Raw genomic sequence first — 10180 nt, forward strand, 5'->3', positions numbered from 1 at the left:
CCCGGTCCCCGCCCTGAGCTTTGCGCCCTCGCCGCGGGGTGGGAGAGCTCCTCCGAGAGCCCCCGCCCAGCCCTGGGCTCGGGTCCTTCCTGGCAAAAGCCCCCCAGACCCGACAGAAAACTGCTCAGTAAATCAACATCCTCCAAAGAGCTCCTGCTCTGTCACCGGGACGCTTCGGCAAAGAGCTTCCCAGGCCGGTCCTGCGAGCTGCCGCCGGGCCCGCCGGGGTCCGTGGGGAGAGCTGCATCCCCGCCATGTGAAACTGCCTCCCCTGAGACCAGCGACCTTGACCGAGACCCTGCCTGGGGCAAGAGTCACGACCGCAGCCTGGTGAGCAGCGCCTGCGCTGCTAGCTGAGATGCTCAAAATAGCAACTGGATTCTCATGCAAGAGAAGTTTTTAAGGGTAGGCACGCTCCAGTGGTCCTGCTCTACAGTTAGCCCTCACATTGATACAAACTCAGTGTCCCAGGGCTTCCAAACCACATGGAGCATCGTTACTGCTTTATAAAACCTTTCCCCACTCCCACGGCCTTATTATGGCACGTAACGTCACATACAGCAGCATCTGAGCAAATACAAGCAAGTAGGTGAGAGCGGTGTGTATCTCGGGTGAATTGCCCCAGCTTCTGCGTCAGACTTGGACCGATAACCACCATTTTTGTTCGTAGTTCAGATCCAGGTCCTGTCAACCCAACTACGCCTGTGAGTTTTCCCCCTCAGTGGCAGTTTGTGAGTGCTTACATGTTTTCACACCAGCCTGAGGATGCACCCGGATCTGTGCTTGTGCACACACGTAGACTTGCAGAGTTCAGAGCCAGCACTGCAGGCAAGGAGGAAGGCCAGAGACAATGAGCTCCAGTCTGGACCCTACAAAAACACCACAGCACTAATAGCAGCACTGCTGGGAAAGAAGCAGCACCCGGTGGGGTTGGTACTCCACCCGCACAGGGTGGGAGGGGTAAACCCTGCCGTGTAACACAGCGGTTACACGTTGGGTCTCCAAACCATGGCACACCACTGCCCAAAACACTGCAGACAGCCCTGCAGCTGGTGAGGTCTCTGGTGAGCCAGCAGTGAAATCTGTAAGCAGTTATTCATGTGCTACAGCACCTGGACTCATACAGCCCTGTGGTTCCTCCTCACCTGAGGAACCTGCAAAAATAAAGCCTGGCATTAATAATATATGTTTTGAGCAGGCAGACCATTGAAAACAGTGCGAGTCACTCTTCCCCTTTGTGATAGTCTCAGGGTCCTTGCCACCTTCCTGAACCTCCCACACAGTGCATGGAGGGAAGCTGCTCCTCTGTTTAAAGCCAAGGGCAATCACTCATGTACCGGGCTTGCAGGCGCTGCCTGGTCACCCAGAAAACCTCATGCTTGCATCAATCAGTTGTTTGTTAGTCAATCAGCTGAGCCCATCACCCACACCCAAAAGGTCCCTACCTGGCTCAGGCCGATTTAGCCACAGAAATTCAGTGGTGCTCCCACCCCTCCTTGGGGATCAGCTCTGCAGAGTCCTCATCTAGAGACTGTCACCAGCTTTGCTCCTTTCCAGGCAATGCAAATAACCCCATCCTCCAGCTCCGTGCCCCTTGCTGCTGGTGTATCGGGAGGTCTTTCCTTTTTTCATTTTAAGGCAAGACTCTAGTCTTGAGGATCCAGTGCTATGCATTTAAAAAAAGCAATTGCACACTGTTCAGCGCTTGCTGTACAAAGTATGTTAAGTAAACACATTGCCTCAACCCTGAGCATTTCCTATAGCCTGGGTCATTTTTAGAACAAATTTTTTTTTCCCCTTCCATGTTGCAGAAGATTGCCCAAACACTGTTACTGAAACCATGTGTGTTCATTTCTGTGTGACTCTGCTCCGGGCCCGTGTCACCACCCCAAGAGCAGCCGAAACCACAGTCTGTCACAGCAGAGAGCAGCCTCCAGCCCATTGCAGATACAACACGCTGGAGCACAGCAGGCGAGGGCCCAGGGAGGGCACGCTCTTAAGCATGTGCTAAAAAGGGGCCCGAAAATAGACATGAAATAGAGATGAGCTGCCCAAGTTCCGACACAAGCACTGCAGGAGCATCGCTTGGGAAAGCTGCTGCCAAAGCTCAGGGTGGATTTAGGGAGTAGGAAACCCTCGCTCTCCCCATTCCCCCCCCCCGCCCCATGCCACCCAGGACAGTGTGGGCTCCCTGCGGCTGCACCCTCGGAAAGTCCCTGCTTTCTCTCTGGAGCCGCATCTGGCCCCGAAGCACTTTCTCCCAGCGTGGGTGAAACCGATCCTGGTGCTGCCAGCACTGCTGAAGGTGCACAGGGAGCCTTGCTCTCACAGACACCATGCAAGTGGTGCTTTCCCAGCATTTTGCACAAGAGGTTATTTTTTTCCAGAAATCTCCTGTTGGACCCTGACAGGGCTGTTCGACCCAGCTATCCTCACTGAAAGCACAGCATTCAGCGCCATTAAATAAATGCACCGTCCAGCTTTGCAGTCACGGCTGCTCCCCTCGCTGTTGCCAGCCAACCGCGGCTACGTGTCAGAGGAGCAGCTTCCCTCCCTGCTCTCACCCCTCCACGGTTTCCCTGTTGGGGGACAGTCCAGCCACACACCCTGCCAGAAGCTGCAGCCCAAAATGCGTCATTTAATAATTACATCAGGAGAAAAGAAGCAATAACCTCCCTTTGCATCTCCTCCTGCCAATACTCCTGGGGAGCCCCGACAGGACCGTGTATAATTGCAAGCCGATACCCCCAGGGGGACTCTAGCTTGGATGCTCATTTTGCTGTGCATGACAGAGCAGGATTTTGGCATTGCCCCTCATGTACCTTTTAAGGGAAGGATCATCCCTCAATGCAGCTGGTGCGTTATTCCTTGCACTGCCTGTCTCCCCATGCACACAGACGGCCACAGACCCTAAAGCCCATCCTTGCCCAGCCTCAAACACCGATGGAGCCAGAGTCTGAAAGTGCCAAGCACTCACTGTAGAGCTTTTGAAGGTGCTATAAGGGAACCAAAACCTGAAGCATGAAAAACCACCAGTTATGGAAATGCAGGCCACAGCAACTGGGTTATACTTAGAATTAAAAAAAAGAGCAAACAAACAAAGAGAAAACAAGGAGGTTGGAAAAGCAACTTTCTTGCCTCAAAGCAGGGCTGGCTGCTCCATTGGGTGAGGACAGGGCCGTGTCCAGGCAAGCTCTGGAAGTCTCGATGGTGGATACTCACCAGCCTGCTGCAGCACTTGCCCACTTAAACCCATGTTTGTGCCTGTGCTGAACAGGCTCAGTGTTACCACACGCAGAGAGCAGCACACACACACACTGAGATGCAGGTATAACAGCAGAGGCAAGATGCAGAGCTTCAGTGCCGGGATTTCAGTACAGCCTCACCCACACCCACCCACAACCCTCATCCATCCCATGCGTGTCCTCTCCTTCCCACTGCTTGCCTCCCAGCATTTCTAGCTGGAGCTCTCTAGCCTTGCCCTGCCTCCCACTGCCTTCCCCCCCCCCATCCCTGCCTGCTTTGCAAAGACTAAACTGTTCCATAGAGTATTTTTATACTGGGGCATCTCTTGCAGACCTTGTGACTTGCACCAGAGCCTGGATCTGAAGCAGCTCTGTTTTCTATGGGCACAGTCACATGGCAGCTAGTCACACTGCTGCTCTTCCTTTATTCGGAGAGCCTTTCAGTTCTCCTCCTATATTTTTCAATATATTTTGCTGCTGTAGCCTGCCTGGGGGTGCGAGCAGCCCCTTGAACTCGCAGAGACACCCCATTAGCAGACATAGGGGTATGAGGGGATTCCCAGGGCAGGGCACATCTCTGCCCCAGGGCCTTCGGAGGTCCCACCAGCATCCAGGGTCCGCCACAGGAAAACATCCTTTGTGTACCCAGGGGAAGGAGCAGGGCCCACAGAAGACATAGAACAATCTGCTTTGGGATGTCTCCCCTCTAGTGGCAGCAGCCAAGCATCCCTCTTGGTTGGTGTTAACCCTCACAAGACTTGATATCCATGTTCTCCAGGACTTGCGACCCTCTTATCCTCCAGCACTCACCAAGGTCTCTGTTTCAGTAGCATCCTGCAGCAGGGAGTTCCACGGCTGGATCTGAGCATGCTGAATTATTTCTTTTCTTCTGTTCAAACTTGCTCTTTTCGCTTTCAGTACCTGTTCCCTTTTTTCTTGCATTATGACTAAGGGAAACTCCCAGCGGATTGCTTTGCTGGAGGAGCAGCGGCTGGGCTTTCAGTCAGCAGTTTGGTGGCTTGCTGTGCATTACATTTCTTGCAGTCAAATTCCCATTCTTCTCTCCACACTCCCAGCCATCCTTCTCTCCCCTCCCTTCATCATTCATTCCCCTTTCTTTCCTCCTCATTCTTGTTCACTCGCTTTTACCATTCTCCCTTACAAAATAAAGCAGCACCGAGCACTCCTTGGGGGGGTCTTTCTAGCAGAGCTTTAAGCTGTGTGAGCACCAGCCACCCCAGACCACAGAGCAAGCCCCATGTCAACCCTCCCCTCCGCAAACCACAGGACTGGCAGTATTCACCCAGGACCTCGCTGCCCCGAGGAGCCCCCATGCACAGGACAGCCCCAAACCAGGAAAGCACTTTGCTTGCCTGCTGCCTGGCCCTGGATCCCACAGTGCCACCAGAGTGCCGTCCACTGTCCACACAAAGCCTCAGGAGCTTTGTTCTTATGCCAACATACAGCTGAGTTTCCCACGGGGCAGCTCAGCCAGAGTCCCCTGTGCCCTGCATCCTCCCCAGCCACCCCACATATTTCATCTCCTCCTTACCTCATCCAGGCACTGCTTTTCTTCTCCTTAGACTGCAAAATCTCCTGGGTCAAGCTCCTGTGCCTACCTTAGACCAGCCCCAGGGGGTCTCTGGCTTGCAGGAGGACTTCTACATAAAATCACACTTTAGCAGGTAGTTACAATGGGCACCTGTGGGACACACCCCATCATTAGGGGTTCAAAGGGAAAGCCTGGTGGAAAGAGGAAAAGCAAGATCTCCTGGAGGTGGTGGTGACAGCCAGGGGATAAATTAGTCAACCGAAAGTTTGATCTCTCTGCGACTGCAGACACGCAGCACTGCTTGTCTGGGGACAAACCCACCCCGCCGTGCAGCGTGTCTGGGACTTGCTGCAGAGGTGAGGTGGTCCCGATGGATGGTTTCCTCCTGCTGAGCAGCGCAAAGAGCTGCACCAAACAGGCTCAGCCAATATTTCACACCAAATATATTTATAGTCTGTCCAGGCCTGTATCTTTGCAGCCACAGGAGGAAAGAAACGCTCCCCACAGCCGTGAATCTCAAGTTAGCACAAAGCAGCCCAAAAGCATCTCTGTCGGGGCAGTGTGCTGGGAGGGGGACTCTGCCCAGGCCCCCCTGACTTCTGCCTGGCAAAGCCTCCCAGGGTGGCTGCGCTCAAATGAGCTCCCGTTCCCATAGGGAGCACCAGGAAGCCAAATCAGTTTGGTTTGGGCCATTCTCCAGAGGTTATGGTTTTCCCGTAAATGAGAAGCAGTGGCTGGAAACGCAATTTTCAACTGCAGCGTTTATTTGACTGATGGTGGCTCGGCCTCTCCTGTGCTTTAAGCAGAGAGCAAACCCACTGGCCACCGACCTGAGCACGTCCCTAGGCTATTGCAGCAAGCAGCTACGCTGGGCCGGCCGCCCCTCGCCCGGGACCCTCACAGCCAGCTCAGCAACAGCTTCCCCACCAGCGTGGCAGCCAGCAGGCTGGGGAGGTGCAGCAGCGTGGCCCCCCCCCTGTTCCCAGAGCCCCGCAGAGACCCGTTGCAGTCGTCGCTGAAGCAGCATTGCAGGGTGGCCCCGCCAGAGCCGCCGCGCCGCGCCTGGTCGCAGAAGGACTTGTAGGAGCAGGACTTAATGACGCTGTCTGCAAGGAAAGGCACACGGGGGTCAGGCACTCGGGGGCATTGGGGGCTTCACTCCTCACCTGCTAAGCTGGGGGAGGAAAGGGGGAAAGCAGAGCCGTGTCCCAGCACATTGTGTTACGGATGTGGAATAAAAGGGTCTCCCTCCTGCACATGGGACTGCCAGGAGAGCCGAGCAGCAGTCCGGTGGCCAAGGGATATCCTCCATGGTCATATCGCTCCGAGTCACCGTGGAGCAGATCACACAGCCCCGCTGTGAAATAGTGAGCACATATTTATAGCCACGTGTGAAAATACATATAGCCCAGGCTATGGAGTAAACCCGAGGCGGGAGGGGAGGTTGGTTTTGGGAACCACCTCTGTCCGTCTCGCTGGCCATGCTGCTGCCCTGCAGCCGCACGGTTGTGCTGAGGGCAGTGAAGCATTTCTGGAGGATGGGAGCAGCGTGCCACAAAGAAGGACTTTCCTTACGCCAGGAAAGACTGTGAGCTATCTCAGACCAAAAGCCTGTTTCTGAGGACTAAAAACTTGGAAAAAAACAGGCGGCTCATCCCTGCTTCATGGGGACAAGGGGAAGCCAGCTCCTGGTCTGTCCCACCAGGTCCTCTGCTTCTCCTCACCCGCTGGTCCCCCAGCCCCTCTGGTCCCTGCCAGCACCTCTGCCCCCCACCAGCTCCTCCGGTCCCCTCCCAGCACCCCTAATCCCCCCAGCCAAGGGACTTACTCGGCGCAGTGATCGTGGAGCAGGCGTCGGCGTACTGGGGGCAGCTGTGGGAGCCCTGCTTGTTGCAGTCGTTCTCGTTGGACGCAATGCATTTGTGGCATTTCAGCGCTTTACCTGGGTGAAGATGGGGAGGAGGAGGAGTGAGAGCGGCAGCGCCGCGCCGCCCTGGAGCCCCGAGGGCCGTTTGCAGTCTGTGGGTCTCCATGGCCACTGGTGACCCCCAGCACAGGGCAGGGAGTCATGGGCGAGGGTTGGCACTGGTCAGAGCCGAGCAGCTCTGCCGGCCAGGAATTGGCAAGGCCACGGCACACAGCAGACTTTGGGGTGGGGGTCTCTCCTGTCCATGAAATGCATGCAAAACTTTCAAGTATGAGGGAAAATGGTTAGAGCTAAATTGGGCAGGCTATCTCTTCCGAGTCCTTGCTCTGGAAAAACTTCCTGCAACTGAGATTCCTGTAATTTCCCTTACAGTAAAAATAGGTAGAAATAATATTTAAAAAAATCCACCCTAGATCTTTTCCTCCTTGTGCCAAATTTCATTTTAATGAGCATTTTTGGGGGAGAAGGGAGGATTCATCTAACTTGTGGAAGCAGGTTTTGTGCATTTGTGTGTCTCTAAACTACAGCAGCTCCCCCGTGCAACATTTTGCACAGAAAGCGCACCCCAAAAGCACTGCCCAGGGGAAGAAGTGCAGTGACAGACAGCAAAGTGCCAGGCAGGCGTGTGTGTCAAGAAGGACGAGTCATCTCCAAATTGTCCTCAAAGGAGGCCACAGGCATGTCAGATAATAACCAGCCCCTCGCCTCCACCGCCACTCTGTGCGTCAGAGCTGATAATAGGTATGAGAGCTGTTTGACTCTTTAGGAGAGGAAAATGCACAGCTGCCAGAGGTCCCAGCTCAGTTTAGGAACCAGCTGAGCAAATGTGAAAGCGTTATTATCATTTTATGACAGTAAGAGACTTTAAATAACAGCACTGTTTTAAATATCTGCAGGCAAAGCACCCCCCCCTCCAAAAACCCAAACCTGATGATCCCCCCTGAAATTACGAATACTTGATTTTGATGGTGATGGTTAAATTACCACTGATGTTGGGAGTAAAATTTGTATCTGCTTTGCTGGCTGAGCAGAGCCCTCTCTTGGCAAGCGGGGCCCAGCTCCTGGCCAGCAGGGTGGATCTTGCAGGAGGCCAGAGCTCCCACCTTCATCTCATGGGAAAGGAGAAAAACAATGTCTTGGGGAAACTGGGATTTCATGGGGCCAAATGCCAGTAAACGCCTGCCATTAACCCACACTGACCTCAACTTCCACAATGGGATTGCTTGTCTTGTGCTTCTCCTTTGTGGGTCTTTGCAGCATGGTACAACCTTTCATTTACCCTTAGCTAAAAACACAGTTGTGGTTCATCTTCTCCTGGTGCAAAGATCTTGAACCGTCCCGGACCTGACCACACTCCATGGCATTGCTCTGTGCAGCACAACCACCTTCCCACCTTTTAAGATGGCTTTTTGTGATTTTGCCTTTGAGGAACCAAGTTTTAGCTGGGAAGCACCACTCTAGCCATGAGAAGCTGCTTTTCTTTGGCTCAGGTACCTCCTTGGCTCCATCAGAGATAGAGACCAGGAGGCTCTGTGGTCCCTGCTGGGCACCACACACCTGTGCTTTGTGCAAGCGGCAGAGGAGAGGGCGAGGGGCAGGGCGCTCCTCTGGGTGCTCCTAGGGAGAAGAAAGCCACCGTCCCCCTGAAACACCATTTTGCTACAGGGATGGGAGCAGAATCTGGCAAGGGCACAATGGGCGCATGCAAGCCTGTGGGCAGGCGGCAGGGACGGGGCAGCCAGCAAGCAGAAGAGCAGCTACAGCAATTTACCCTGCGTAGCACTGCCTTGAGCTACAGGACACTTACTTTCTCCAGCCAGGGACGTGACGATGGCCAGGGCCAGGAGGGTCTTCAGGGCGGACATTTTCAGCAGTGTGCAGCACGGGGCGCGTAGCCTCTGTTTTGTCTTAAGGTCTTACAGCTAATCTACTTGGGTGATTGGATCACTGGGCTGGGGATAACACACTTACTGCAGCGCCTGGCTAATGCCATCTTAGCAGGGAGGACGGGACGCGGCTCCCCAAGGGCATGGGCCAGTCCGGGGCATGGGAGTGGGGCAGAGCACCGGCCCGGTGCTGGTGGAGGTGGCCAGACCTGCCCACGTTTGCCAGGCTGGGCTCTGCTCCATACCCTGCCGGTGCCTGCTTTGGGAACCCTCTCCATCTCCAGACACATTACCTTGGCTGGCTTTCAAAGACCTCGTCCAAGCCCATCTGCTCCATTCAGAGAATAACCCCTTTCTTGCTGTTTGCAGCAGCCAAGCTGGGGGAAAAGCCTCCAAAGTTTCCAACCCACCCAAAAGAGAAGTGCAAGAGAACGACTGAAAACCCGCATGGGGCTGGGAGCCCAGCAGAGCTGTCCCTGCGCTCACCTACTCCCCAGCCCTCAGCTGGGCACGGCGGTCTCCATCCTTACAGAGGGATTTACCCAAGGCCACGAAAGTATCAGGGTCAGTGCAGGGACTAAGCCAAGTCCCACTGCCCGATGTCTCCTCGCTGCCCTTGGCTCTTCCTCCTGGCTGAGCTCACCAGGGGCTGCACCACAGTTCAGCGGAATCTGCCGGGTGCATCATTGCAGCGTGGTAGGAGTCAACGGGGCGTCAAAGTTGTCTCAGGTCTGAATTTCATAGTTTATGAACACAGATTTCAGGAACAGATGATAACCATGCTTATTTGAAACCAACTGCATTATCAACCACATTAATAAAACCATGGCAGAATACGGCCCTTCCTGGAAGATAAAGCCAACTTCTCCAAAATCCCTTCACCGACCTTACAAACACCAAGAAAGCTTTCAAGAGTGATAAACACAATTTTTATTCAGGCAATGAAACATGGAAAAAATATATTAGTAATCATTATAATAATCTCATTTGTGTGAGTATAACTCTTACAAATATTTACCTGACATATAAAAGGGAAATTATTGTACATATAAAATTGATGGCGATGGCAGTTACATACATAGTACAAAGCGATCGGGGTAGTAGTCAATGCAGAGAAAGTTCCTGCCTCTGGGGGGGCACACTGCAGGGACGGGTGGAAGCGATCTACAGTCAGGGTGGTTACTCATTGGCACTTCATTGTAGACAGAGATCTGCTGGCAAATGCACACTTGCAAACAGCAACACTAGTGGCTTATGGGCAGGCACCCACCACTGTCAGAAAGGGATATTTAAATTCTACTGCAAGAAAAAGACGACAAATACAACCAGGCTGTGATCCCGACACACGGGTATCTGCAGAGTTTCCCTGCGCTGGTTACACATCTTGGCTGGAACAGCGGGGCGGTGTTTGAATGCCCCTGTCTTTGCAAGACATGCGAGGGAGTCGCTGTGTGCCCCTCCTGCCACCGGCTCCCGCGCGGGAGCAGCACCACGCTCCTGGCTCTGCCCCAGTGCTGTCGCTTAGCAAGCACCGGCATCACGCCTCTGCAGCTTCGCCGAGCGGGAGCTC

Source organism: Pygoscelis adeliae, unplaced genomic scaffold, assembly GCF_000699105.1.
Source record: "Pygoscelis adeliae isolate BGI_AS28 unplaced genomic scaffold, ASM69910v1 Scaffold52, whole genome shotgun sequence".
NCBI lineage: Eukaryota > Metazoa > Chordata > Aves > Sphenisciformes > Spheniscidae > Pygoscelis > Pygoscelis adeliae.